This window comes from Agrilus planipennis, unplaced genomic scaffold (assembly GCF_000699045.2).
Source record: "Agrilus planipennis isolate EAB-ADULT unplaced genomic scaffold, Apla_2.0 scaffold10, whole genome shotgun sequence".
Classification (NCBI taxonomy): Eukaryota; Metazoa; Arthropoda; class Insecta; order Coleoptera; family Buprestidae; genus Agrilus; species Agrilus planipennis.
Window position 1 is genome coordinate 1,883,377 of NW_020442465.1, and position 15,184 is coordinate 1,898,560.

A 15,184-nucleotide genomic window follows, 5' to 3' on the forward strand; every position below is an offset into this window, starting at 1 on the left:
AAAATTATTTAAACTGCCTCGTTAAAATTTAAGAATATGCTTTATTTAAAAGCATATTTAGCCAAAAATAATAACAAGTGAATTAACTTAATGCTTTACACACCTATAAAACTTTTGCTTTGTTTTCTATTGTTAATTTATATACATTTTTGTTTTAAGAAATTGCTAAACATTTTCGTCTAGTACTGTACAGCTCTAGCCGATCTCCTAAGACCGCCCATCGAGAGCTCTGCTCGTTCGAGCTTGTTCCAACTATTTCTGTCTTGCTCACGCCTAGTGTGTATTCTTTCTCTCTTCGCGCAGATTTCTTCAAGGTCACAATTCTAACAAATTGCAATAGACTGTAGATACTTCCTGAACAAATTAGAAGCTTTTGAAAGTACCTACCTACCTCCGAAAATACATGGAAGATTGCTAGAGTTCATGACGATTATGATGTGCGACTTGATAGTTTCTCACGTGAAATAACATTATCTGTCAGTACTTAAAATATGAAACGACATCACAAATAAAATCGTATAGAGAAACCTAAAATGATTTTTTATTTACTAACTCGTGGATTAAATATTCTTATCATGTCATCTTGGAGCACTGTTACTAGTATTTTTCGAATTTGAATAAGTAACCCTAGAATTTACAATAAATTTTTGAAGAGATTCTGAAAGGCCTTTATTATTATATTATCAAGTTCAACATTTCCCTGTCTAAAGGAGAATAAAAAAAACATTCCTTTATAATTTCATGTTAGATAAACCTACTACATATTTCCTTATTCTTCAATTCTTCTTTTAGTTGAACCTTTCGCATGGATTGAAACTTTTTTCGAGTGTTCGCTCTTTTTGCTTAAGCAGTGCTTACAACACATCTTGAAGGATCTACCCACCGCTTAAATATTCCACTTTTTGAATAGATATTAAAAACAAATCAGACTTTTATTGATTTGAACTCATGTTACTACATTGCAGGCCAATAAATTTTAATGCGTATTTGACTTTTATACGTTTCTAATATCCAATTTTGGAAGCACGTGGATAGAATTTGTATCATTTCATAAAAATAAAAGTTTTTGTGTTTCCCCATATACAAAAAATGTAATGTAACATTAACAGGATGATCATAGACAAGAAAATGTCAAAAAAGTTTAAGATTAATTTTCGATCATCATCCTAATTACATAAAGTTATCATTACTCGGTTGTAACAAACATTAGCTATAACGAATGCTCGATTTTAACAAACAAAATTTAAAGAACAAATGTCAGTAATCACACAAAAAGCATAACGTTGAATTATACCAAAGAATGTATTCCTTCGTTGTTTTTAAAACGAGGCAATAGAATTTATACGATTAAATCTCTGAAGAAGTCGTATCTAAACGACGAAGCGTCCAACACGAATCGAAAGTAAAGAGAGCTTTATCATACTAGAGTAAGAAAATACCACAAATGGCATGGTGACATCAAGCATTGTTGGAGCATACGTAATCCTAAAAATGTAGCATCGTGCTATAGATGGCGTTCACTGCGCCATTTGTAGTATTTTCTAAAACGCACTGTTAAGACAGCAGGTAAAAGTTGGTCTGTGTTCTGTCGGAGCTGCTTGCGACGCGATGATGAGATCCAAAAATATCGAAATCGCGATCCGCGTCTGGCAGTTTCGACAGAATACAGACCACTTCAAATTATTTTATTATACTAGAGTAAAGTTACATTTTTATTTAAGAACGTGTTAATTATCCATTGATATAACAAATATATTTATAGCGAACAATCAGCTTTAGCAAACGTCTCTGAACAGGAAATAAGAGTGTCGAATCGATTACAACGAACTTAGATTTCCTTGAATGATCGACCTAAACAATCATGATATAAATGGTATGGGCGAACGGCAAGAAATAAGAGGCGGTAGACATTAATAAATGAAATAAATAATCACTTATTTAAATAGCGATATATGCTGTGTCTCCATGTTGAATAAATAGTCTAATAGAAAATTCGTTCCAATTTAATATCCAATCTTTTCGCAGAGTCGAATAGTCTTTAACAAAAAAATGCTCGCGAGCGGTGCATTTAGAAATTAGAGAAACATTGCTAATGATATATGACTGGAGCACGGCTCTTTAAGGGTGCGAAACGTGGATGGTAGGCGCGACGGAAAAGGAAAGGTTAGAAGCGTTCAAAGTTTAGAAATGAACAGGTATAACAAAGAATAGATTAGGGCGCTAGGACACCTTGTCAGGCTTGAAGGGAAAGTAAGATCCACTTTAAAAACAGAAACAGGAGTTAAGAGGACTAGAGGTATAGCAAGATTAGACTACTGTTCGTAAATACTTAAGGATCTGAGATGTTCTAGTTTTAGGGAAATACTAAGATTATCTCACAACAGGAAAGACTGGAAGTGTGTGTCCAACCAGTATCAGGACGAGGGTTGCCACCTTTTCAGGCTTTACATGAAGTATTTCTCGACTAAATGATTCAAAAAAAAAAGTACTCAGCATAAAAACAAAGTATTTTATTTTTTGTTTTTAAAAACATATTTTTTGTTACACCTAGCAGCCAGTAACAAATTGCTGTCGTTCTTAAATACATTAATAGCCTCTAAACATGGCAAACAAAGATTTAAGTAAACTAAAAGTTCATTTTTAATTAGTTTTAATGAAGCTTTATTCCTGTCGTCCCGCCACTTTGCGTTCATAACAGAGAATACTCATTCTGTAAATGCTGAAGTGGCCGGAACGGACAGCAAAAGTGACACTATCTACTTTGAACAGATTTGGGAAATCAGTTTGTTCCGTAAATATGGCTTGCCATTTTTCTGTGCAATATTATTGATGTAAAAATACTCCGAATTTCGAATAATCGCTTACAAAATTACGATGTTTACTTAAGGCCTTAAATAGAGTACTTTTGCGTTTATGTGTTTTGTAAAGTATAACGTACGCACAGTCGAAATAGAGTACAATGCTTTATAATAAAGTACATGTGGAAACCCTAATCAGGATTGACGACTCTATGATAAATCTTTTCAAACTTTTTCACACTTCCCATTTAACATTATTAAATACTTTAATTTATTTTAATCGTAAATAACAAGTTTTGTGTATGCTCATGTTTGGAATTAAAACTATTCGTCGTGTTTTGCTTGACTTGGTATAGGTAACTGTACCTGTCAAATAGCAAAGTCCCCTTTTATTTCGTTTTATTTATTTTAAATCCAGTCTCTGTGTGGGTAGGTACGTATGCAAATAAAATTATAAGAACAAAAAGATCGAATGCAATTTTCTTTATACAACGGCATGATTATCGCCTGTCTGGAAGAAGATCGTGTTTCAGCAAACAAGTCAGTCAGTTAGTCAGTTGACGCTCGATGCCTGCGAGCCTTCGTCGTACGTGGCTTGACATTCGAAAAAATGATATCGCGCTTGCTTAGATTGCTTGCTGATTGGTATTTTATCAGATGCTGCATAGTTTTACGTCCAGGTACAGGTATACATACATATATTGTTTGTATGTATGCGACGGTTTTGCGTTCCAACGTCGTTGTCTCTTTAAAAAAAATGGCTTTGCTTTTTGTCTTCGTTTTTCAACGCTCACTTCTTCCTAACGAGAATGGTGAACAAAATACGTATACCTAACATCATTTGAAAACACTGTGTATACTGTATGTCAAATCGACTTCGTGAGAGAGAGTGGTTTAATGTTTCCCTTGGGTATTACCAGAACATTTCATTAGGGAATTAAAAAAAAAACAGAAAAGAAAAAACGAAAACGTAAATTTTGGCATGAATGCATAACAAAGGGATTTATGTTGGTATTACATCGAACTATTCAAAAAAATGCATACAGTTGACTTTACCAGGTCAGGCACATGGTCGGGACGAGAAATTCAAATTTCCATTTGGTTAAATTTGAAATTGACAATCTAAAATTATGGCAGTGAAGCTGGCACAACAAAGCAGATGAAATTAATTTTGAAATTTCTAGAATTGGGGACTTTGAGAGGCTTAATTCGATGTCAAACTCAAAAATAAGGGACTAAAAAAATTTATACAAATATAAAATTAATACAAAATATGAAATGAGACCCTATTTCAAATAACTATTAAAAGCAAAATTTAGATTTTAATTTAAATGTTCGAAATGTGGTGTTACATGCGAATGATGACACTGTGGATAGAGAAGATTAGATATGAAGAGGTGTTAGAAAGAATAGGTGAATAGAGGACTTTATGGAAGTCAGTAAGATATAGGCGAGATAGGTTGGTAGGACACCTTCTCAGGCATGAAGGACTAGTCAGAAACATATTAGAGGCAAAAACCTGGAGTTAAAAGGAGTAGAGTAGACTTAATTGAATTGGATTACTGGTCTCAAATAGTTAAAGATGTGGGATGTTCCAGTTGTAGGGAAATGCGAAGATTAGTTCGGGATAGGAAAGAGTGGGGTGCGTGTCCAACTAATCTTAGGACTGACGGCCTGATGATGATGAATATAAAGTGTTTGGTTAATAAGGTTGTTCCACTGTTTACTGAAAATTCATGTAGGGTTTATCCAAGGGTTTACGATAATATGACTATTTTATTTTTATTTTTGGAAGTTTTTGCATAATCTATAAATAATGTTGTTTGCAGTGGTACCACAAATTCCGTAAAAAAAACAAAAATTGCAATAATAACTAAATCACTGTTGTAAAAAAGTCTTGAGTAGGTATCTATTTCCACCGAAGCGTAATCATTACATATCCAATCAGGATATTGGCATTCGTTTTAAACACGCACGACTAACTCAACTTGACTCATCAGGTAGGTATAGTGGGAACACGTCTGTAAAGCTAGCATTGTAAAGTAAGCAAAATTGAGTAATTGTTTCTTGAAAGAGCGTCAAATTTCTAACTTTGACACTAAATTAGAACTAAATTAGTATCAAATTATCGGCAAATAATTATTTAATTTTGCTTACTTTATAGACATGGTGGAAACTAAACATTCAACATTTTCAAAATAAAAAGCAGATTTAAATACAAATATAAGTTATTCGATATTTTGTATTAATATTGTAACTGCTTCAAATAAATCATAAAGGAATAATAAAATCACAATTTCGGCAAGGGCAAAAGTAAATCAATCCAAACACGTACAGAAGATGCCCACTCTTACCTTGTCGTCCTCTGAGGTTCCCCCAAGGGAAATATATCTAATAACTAAGAGAATATTTATTTTTATTTTACTTTTCCCAATTTCAGCAATTCCTACTTTCTTAATTTCAAGGGATCCGGATTCTTTCAACCTGATCATTGACCACATGATATCCATCGAGCGCATAATTCTCAGCCTAATGAAAGCACTTATTGAGTATTGTTAATATTAATAAAATTGACAAAATATTTCCCATTAAACTAATTTAGTCTTTGTTGTCATTTTGTATAAATAAAGAAGAAATCTAATCGGTTAATAACTTATAAATACTGTTAATGTGGATTTCATTTATTACGACCCTAGTTATAGCGATCATTTTGCTATAGCGACGTTAAATCTAAGTCCCTTGAATTTAAAGCATACTTTGGTACAAAATTCATGTGGCTATGGCGACTTCGAATATAACGCCGAGTTCGGATGTAGCGACTGTTCTTAAAGAATTATTTGTAACAAATCCCTAGTAATTCCACGCAGATATAGCGATCCGAGGCGGTCGGCAAAGACAAAAAGGGCTTTCTTATCTTTTCTTTACATCCACACAGATGGCCAGAAAGTGCGGCGACCTTAACCGTTTGTTTATAGATGTTATACGTTAAAATGGTTCAGTTACAAAGTGATATTCTGAGTTGCAACTGTGTTTAGCAATCTTCTGAATAAGTATGACTTCGAGATGCACATTTACTGTTTAAAAAAACGTTTCAAAATTGAAACATGGTGAAAACTATACATACGTATCTGCATCCCTTTACCTTTACCTGTAACGACTTCCGGACATAACGACCCAATTACAGTGGTCCGTTCGTCGTCGTTATATCCGCAATCCACTGTATATGAAAATCGATATTACAAAAAACACAAATGCCAGTGAAATCAATAAATTTTTGACATTATTAATACATGGTATAATTATGCAGTGCGTAAATAATCGATGTGCTTTTTATTAAATGGGGCCGGCACCTTTTTGCTTTGATCTTTTCAATATGCATCGGACGCTAATATTAATATTACGCGTGCAGTAATATGTGGAAATTAGTATAATTTTATTAAGCCATTGGAATTACAAATGGTAAACGCTCATAAACACGTATGTATAATCGAATTTTAATTACGTAATTGCCACCAGTAAACATTTTGTATTAATCTCCAATTATGATTAATGCATTCAAATACTAATTGTCGGTTTAAGTAAAATATAAACAACTACCATATTATTATAATTATTATTAGGTTTTATGAATATTAAATTATCCTCATTAGTCTATAGTTACTTCTTCTTCCCGCATGAACTAATAACGGATTAGTTTTGTAGCAATATGTAACTACACGAATGTTACAATTTTGTTTTTTTTTATTTTTTGTAGGTAAGAAGCGTTCGAAGTTTAACGATTTATGTATTAGATTAAGACAAAAAAAATGCTAGACAGCTAATTAATGCTAAAGGGTATTAACAGTATGAACAATCACGTTAATTTATCTTCCATCCGTACAGTCAGCCACAACATAATCTTAAGATAAGTCAGATAAGCGAAATGCACAACTTTTACGTCAAGTCTTACATACACACCAGTATTAATTAGCTTACTGCTTCAGATATAAATCACTCTGTTAACTTTGCTCTATGGATATAAATCACTTGTAGGAAAACAGAAGTCGTATATAATTAATGTGAAATAAGCATCGGTTTTTTTTAACGGAAGACAGCTTTCACCAACTATTTTGAGACACTCTAGTCTCTCATAGAAAGACTGCGATCTCTGAAATATTTGTTGACCTTAGAAAATTTTAATCATGTCTATCGAGACACCACTTATTGAGAGATTCGAGTCTCTCGTTCAGAAACTGGATACGAAATGAGGATCTCTCTATGAGTGACTCGAGTCTCTCGTTCAGAGACGCTAAACAGTTTTTTTGACAGTTTCTCGACAGTCTCTCTCAGCGACATCACAGAGACTCGACGAGAGACGGAGACTCGAGTCTCGCTTTCAGAGACTCTGAGAAACTGAACATTTTTAGGGCGTAAAAAACCAATATAATATTAGTTAGGTTGGATCCAAATGGGAAAATACCACGCTTTTGAAAGTACATTCCCTATTTAAAAACAGAAGTTCATGAATTTCAGAATAAGTAGATGAGATAGAATATTTTTGCCGGTAGTAATAGTCTCCTCCCTCATATCTTCATCTGAATGTGTGGATCTGGATGAGGATGCGGATTTTGAACAATTCAACGTTGCGGATGTAGACGAGGACGCGGATATTAAAATTTCTGCGAATAATCCATAGAAGTTGCGGATGCGGATATTTGTACAACTTTACTAACAATGGGACACCTTGTCATTATTGTCATCACAAGGTCATTAATCCGGTAATGACAATTTGCGCACAGTAATCTAATCTAGAACTTTCTCGGCCCTTATTTTGTAAGGGTTTTATTATTTCTATATGTGTGTAAATAAATAGTCGTTCGAAAACTAAACGAACATATGTATATATAGTGGTCGGTATGTATATTTCTACGTTAATTTTACGGACTTAGTTGGGATGGATTTTACCTAATTTGCCCATGTGTTTATACTTTATGCGGGGTGATCGGTCAAGGGGGATCGACCCTCTTCGAGATGAAGAAACAAACAGGACCTGTTAATGTTACATATGCGTGAAACGTATTAAAGTGCACTTGTGCTACTCTGTGTTCTCCAATAATTGTGCATATTTTAAGGACGTTATAATATTAGTGATTGTTACCTGTGTTACCTGCAAATCAGGGTGAGTTATTCACTGAGTACTTCAAGCATGCTTAGTAATTATTTTACTGATTGTTTTAAATGAAGATGCTGTTGATGATTTATGTTGATATTGAAAGTAACTCATGAGATAATTAGGGACGCTACCTAGACTGTTAAGCTGCGGTGACACAGTCGTTATTTGGGGGCTGAGGTTTGAAAGCGCTGCGGTGCAATGGGGACTGTGGGCTGCGGTTGTACAGTTATCTAACCCATTAATGACCTCAGTCCAGTTTTGGACAGAAAAGTCTGTCTTGCAGAGGTAGTGCGGGAAGAGGGTGTTTGCCCTTTCCCAAGATCAGGTTGATACAGCATCAATAAGTGTCAAGTAGTTGATTACAGTAATTTGGCTGCGGTCAATGTATTTATCTTTAGTTGATTATATTGCAACATGGCCTTGTACAGTAAGATGCACGATAAATGCTAAGGAAAGGTATGCTTGAGTGCTCACACATGTTTTTCTATATTTGATAAAGGTGCCGTAAGGTGATATTGGCAGTGATATAGCTGGGGATCATCTCTGTGATCGTGTTGGCTTTTGTTTAAGTAAGTGATCGTTTGTTTTATTTGTTGTGTATCTGTTGATTAAGAGATTAGGATGTCTTAAAGCAACGCTTAACCATCTTCCTGACGATACTTTATATCTCAATATTGTCCACGCCCTGTGATGCTACGTTCTTGATTTACGTAGTTTAAGATATCTATTTGATATTCTGTTCAGAATGCTCTTCGAGAGTATATGTTACTTAAGGCCGCTTACAATTTACTCCTGTTTTCAGTTGTAAAACGTCTGTAACAAGTCCTTCATCCCTTCTTTCCTTTCTCTTATTGATCTCCACATAATTTTTCATGATTGTTAGAAGTCACTTTTATGTTTGCGAACGATTGATTTGCAAAAGGTTAGAAGCGTTCGAAATGTGGTGTTACAGAAGAATGATGAGGATACCGTGAATAGAGAAGGTTAGTAATAAAGAGGTATTAGAAAGCATAGCAGAACTGAGGACTGTATGGAAGCCAATAAAACTAGGCGAGATAGGTTGATAGGACACCTTCTCAGGTATGAAGGTCTAAGTTTTCATTTGGTTAAATTTTGAATTTTAGAGGCTTAAATTGATGCCAAAGTCAAAAATTAGTGACTCAAAAAACACTATACACAAAATATGAAAAGGGAACCCATTTCAACTAGTTATTAAAAGCAAAATTTAGATTTTAATATAAAATGTTCTAAATGTAGTATTACAGGAAAATGATGGTGACACCGTGGCTAGAGAAGATTAGAAATGAAGAGGTGTTAGAAAGGATAGGTGAATAGAGGACCTATGGAAGTCAATAAGAAATAGGCGAGATAGGTTGGTAGGACATCTTCTCAAGCATGAAGGGTAGAGGTAGTAACAGGAGTTAAAAGGAGTAGAGGTAGACTTAATTAGATTAGATTACTGTTCGTACAGGTTACAGTTAAGAATGTGGGATGTTCTAGTTTTAGGGAAGTGCGAAGATTCGCTCAGGATAGGATAGAGTGGAGGTGCGTGTCCAACCAGTCTTAGGACTGACGACCTTATGATGACGATGAATCGTACTAATCGTTGCATCGATTAAGCGATTCCCAAAAATAATAATCGATAAAGTTTGTTAAAATAATTCACTAGAACTAACGAGTCGTCTTCTAAATAAGACCACTTAATTTCCGAGAACATTAAAATGGTCTTGATGACGACGGGTACATTTACTTGATTTAAATTTTTATTAGTCATATCTGCAAGCGAGAGACTAATCTAAGAAGTGTGTCGTTAATAATGAACTAAGTAAATTGCTTCTCAGCAATTGCTCGCTATACGTGTATGTTGAAATGAATATGTTACCATTAAGAAAACGATTACCTCGTCGGCAATGGGAGCAAACGACCAAGGTAATTTACTCCCTCGCTCGCTATTCGCAATAAAAAGTGAATGAAATCAATTTTATAAATTATAAACATCAAAAAGCGAACCAACAACTAACGTTTAAACGAGCACTGATAGCGTCCTCTCTTACTCATAAGTACCCATTTTTATTCTCCAATCAAAGTTACGTTCATCATTTAGCTGAAATAACTGTTTAAATTATGTACGGGATCATTAATTAAAATGTTCCTTTTATTAGTCCTTGGACTGAGGACAGAAAAATACGCCCGTAAATTCTGTAATTTAAGTCGAACGAATTATATTTACAGAACATATGTATATACAGGGTGGCCCAAAAGGTCTATGCAAAAAATCCGGGCGATATTCGAATATTTTTTTTTCGAATGAAATGACTGAAATGGATTAAAAAAATATCAGTCTGATTTTTCACATAGCTCCATATTTTGACATTTTCAACAACTTTCTCCTATAACTTTTTTCGATTGGAGTCATATTTCATATGGCTGCCATTTAAACGAAAATGTATTTTTCCTATTTTCCACCGCCCTGTATAGTAAATTAAATTTGGATAATACAGACGATTTAGTATTAAAATAGGGAATAAATTTTGTTTGAAAAATTTTTCGGTTAAACAAACTGTTTGACCGTGATGAGCATATTGCGTACTTTTGGGCCACCCTGTATACAAATCATTTGATTTTGTATTAGAAATGAAAAGGAATTTTCTTCATGCTGTTGAACTTGACCATTATATTATTATGATAAATAATGTCATACTATGTCCACAGTGATTAAACGAACTAATGAACCGACTGTTCTGCAAATGGATCATAAAGGCAAATACTGGGGTAATTACATTCCACAGACAATAATATACTTCTTTTCTGTCTTTATTTCATCCAACTCGCTTGCCCCTTTCCAACCATCTCCCCCAACTAAAAGGACACTGAAGAACGGTTCGGTGCATTTATCGCCATAGCTCTCACTGTTCCTTTGGGTTTCTCATTGACATAGCATTTGGGAAAACTCCGATTCGATTTCAGGTTCGCCTGTTCTGGTCTATACATTCTGTGGATCTTTTAGTTAAATACTGAGATAGCAACGTTCTACAGATAATCACTCAGTTGACTTCCACCTTCATTTTGTCGGACTCTTCTGTCTCTGGTCAACCACCACCTGTCCATTCCTACGATTTCTAAAAGGAGATTGAAGAACAGATCGATGCATCCATCACTAGAGATCTCACCATTCCTTTAGGTTTCACGATGGCTTAGCATTTGGGAGGTCTGTGCTCTGATTGGATTCCAGTTGGCTTGATTTGTTCCATACATTCTATGAATCTTTTTGGCAAATACTGAGAGAGCAACGTTCTACAGATAATCCCTCAGTTAACTTCCGTCTTCATTTTGTCCAACTCCTCTGTCTCCCATCAACCACCACCTATCCATTCCTGCGATTTCTAAAAGGAGAGTGAAGAACGTTTCGGTGCATTCATTACCATATCTCTCACTGTTCCTATGGGTTTCTCATTGACTTAGCATTGAGAAACACTCCGATTTGATTTCAGATTCGCCTGTTCTGGTCTATATATTCTATCTCCCACTATTCCTTTGGGTTTCTCATTGACTTAACATTTAGGAAGACTCCGATTTGATTTCTGGTTCGTTTATTGTGGTCTATACATTATATGGATCTTTTAGTCAAATACTGAGACAGCAACGTTCTACAGATAATCACTCAGTTGACTTCCACCTTTATTTTGTCTGACTCATCTGTCTCTGGTCAACCACCACCTATCCATTCCTACGATTTCTAAAAGGAGATTGAAGAACAGATCGGCGCATCCATCACTAGAGATCTCACCATTCCGTTAGATTTCACGATGGCTTAGTATTTGGGAGGTGTGGTTGGATTTTAGTTGACTTGCTCTAGTCCATACATTGTCTGCACTTTTTAGGCAAATACTTGAACCACCACCCTCAATCCTATGATTCCTAAAAGGAGACTGAACAACGATTCGACGCATTCATCACCAGAGGTCTCACCATTCGTTTGGGCTTCTCAATGGCTTAGTATTTGGGAAAAGATTCCCCTGCTCTGGTCCATACATTTTATGGATCATTTAAGCAAATACTAAAACAACAACATTCTACAGATAATCATTGAGTTGTCGGACTGATTTGTCTCTCTCTCTCTCTGGTGATAGCCATCCAATTTTACGATTCCTCAAAAGAGACTGAAGAAGACTTTCCGCCATTATCCTTTTTTATATTAAAGTTTAAGTGGGATAAACACCCTAATGTGTACAAATAATACCATTTCCTAGTGCAATTAGCCAAGCGATTTATTTTTATTATTGTCATAATTGTTAATAATACCGGTAAGATAGCAATTTCAAAAATAATCTTCTTTCTTTGTCTTTCGTTTCGCCGGTCTACTTACACATCGGAAAACAACCCGCGCATTAATTATTGTGGCACCCTTGATCAATAAATCGGTTTTAGATTAAAATGACGGAAACAGGAAATGAATAGGTAACTAATTGCCCAATTTCCGCGGCCTATGACCATGGTACTTGATTTTCATGCATAATTTATTCGAACACTTCGTAATCAACTAGATTAAGGGAGCTGTTTACCGTTTATATTTCTATACCGAACCGTAGTTCACATTTTCCGTTTTAAATTAAACATACTAATTGAAACCATTTATTACCGTAATTAATCAGTTATTCATTCAAATCATGCGGTTTGTGTTCATGTGATATCAACGGACATCAACTGTCATCAATTTTAAAGTAAGGTAAACGTTCAGGCACTATTAAGCCTTATGTCACATATGTAGGACGGCAGTTTCCTATTTCAAAAATTTCAAAAATCGTCAATGTAATCAATCATATGGATGTTAATATATGGCTGATTTTAGATACCTAGGAAGTCAGATAAGTGAGGATGGAAGGAGTAGTAGGGATATAAAGCAGAGGATAGCGCAGGGTCGTGTCGCCTTTAATAAAAAGAAGTCACTTCTATGCTCGCGAACGGTTAATTTAGAAATTCGAAAAAGGTTCTTAAAGGTGTATGTTTGGAGCACGGCGTTGTACGGGTGCGAAACATGGACAGTGGGGGCGGCGGAAAAGAAAAGGTTAGAAGCGTTTGAAATGTGGTGTTACAAGCGAATGATGAGGATAACGTGGGTAGAAAAGGTTAGAAATGAAAAGGAATTAGAAAGAATAGGAGAACAGAGGACTCTATCGAAGTCAATGAAAAATAGGCGAGATAGGGTGGTAGGACACCTTCTCAGGCACGAAGGTCTAGTCAGAGACATATTAGAGGCAGAAACAGGAGTTAGGAGGGGTAGAGGTAGACCTAGATTAGATTACTGTTCGCAAATAGTTAAGGATGTGGGTTGTTCTAGTTTTAGGGAAATGCGAAGTTTAGCTCAGGATAGGAAAGAGTGGAGGTACGTGTCCAAACAGTCTTAGGACTGATGACCTTATGATGATGATGATAAGCAATGATCTAGAATTGAATAAATTAAACAATAAAATATCAACTAGATTGAGCATCGCCCAAGAATTTTATGCGATATATGTTGAGTTGTATATTTTAGTATGATCGTTTTCAAATTACTCCTCAATGACCTATTTTGATATCAAATGATATAATACAATAGAGCTTCGCTTTGGTAATTTAACCAACAAAGATACAGAGGGTGATTATTGGGTTCCGCTTAGGATGTGGAACCCTGTGTTCAATGTCAGGTTACGTTTAAGAGTAACATAACTCAAATTTACGTATTTGTGTACAGTGTCATTCGTAATTACGAAACCATTGGGATTTTGAATTTACACTGACTATCGGAAAGAGAAGGACCTATAAAAAAAGTCGCCACTCGTGCTATGGAAACGTTGGAAGCAACTTCAATTGACGACGGTCTTAAGAGCCTTTTCACACGGGCTATTCTATTTTTTGTAGCGCTTCTGAAGCGCTACAGTTGTACGATTTTTAGGAATCCGCTATTTTAAATTGATGTTTTCACACGAGAGCAGCGCTTCAAACCCGTAGCGCTACAATCGCTAAACTGTAATCACATTCGGTTGAATCGTGCGGCTAAATAGTCGTGCAATTGTTGCGCTTCACTAAGAAATACATTTACTTAAGTTAACGCTTCCGCACTGGCGTATTTTTAGTAGTGCGACAGACCAATGATAAACAATGCTGATGTCAAAAATTTAGAATTGTTGCAGTGCAGATTATACAAGGAAGAGCATGATAAGAAGGAATTACTGAAAAACTTTTTTCATTCCGACGTAAATCTTGGAAAGATGTACTTATAGATATCCTTTTATCAATCGATTACTGTTGTAATAATCGACGCAATATTTGTGATCCTTTATATTCTTTTCTTTTATTTATCAGAAGCGCTAATAAAGTCTTCGTATTTCTTCTGCGACTTCATTTTAATAACTGTTTCTTTAAATTTGAAATAGGTACGTTTCTACATTGGCTACAATATGAAAACGCTGCAAAAAATCACTCTTTATATATACGAACTGGCAACTGTCGCGCTGCTGTAGCACAACGGAAGCGCTACGAAATGTAGCTCGTGTGAAAAGGCCCAAACTAGGACAGCAACGGTTCACCAATTGGCCGCGAATGCCTTTACCAATTTGTTGTTTGTTGCCGATGTTGCGTCATCTATCACACGAATCACGTTTTGTCAGGCCCAATTAGGTTTATCCATTGATGTGATATTTAAAATCTGAACAAAACTCTGCCTATTCATTTATTTGTATGAATGTAGTAAGGTCAACCCCTCGCGCAATTTGCGGCCCATGAAATTTCAAAATACCTCTAACACACAATATGATGCAGTGCAAACCCGGGCTTCTGATGTTCACAGTAAATGACACTCACGGAAATTCTTCGTTCAGTATAGGTATACTTCATTTAGTTTCTGTAGCGATGTGAGCTTCAGTTTGACCGGCGCAAAGTAGAAAAGAACAGCACTAGGCCAGAAAAGGAAGGAGACAACTCTCGGTCTAACTCTTAACCGGTGAGGAGCGTATAATCCGTACAGTACTGCACGGAAAAATTGACCATTTTATCCACTACAATTGCATTGCTCAAATGTGCTGTTATTGTTATCAGTTACTACTGAAAATATCAACGAGATGTTTGTTTATATTTGAAAACATAGTAAAGGTTTTAAAGCTTGTTTTTGACTCGCACTACTATTTATGATTGAACAAAACTTTTGGTAGGTACTGTATGAAAAAGTATGTTTAATGAACAAGAGTCGAGAGTATAA

The 15,184-nt window shown here is 35.3% G+C and overlaps 1 protein-coding gene across 1 annotated transcript in view; it reads left to right on the forward strand.

Annotated features, from left to right (window-relative positions):
- LOC108734062 (collagen alpha-1(XV) chain-like) overlaps positions 1–15,184 on the forward strand; it is a 368,331-nt gene that overhangs the window by 155,558 nt on the left and 197,589 nt on the right. The gene's annotated exons all lie outside the window — the stretch shown is intronic.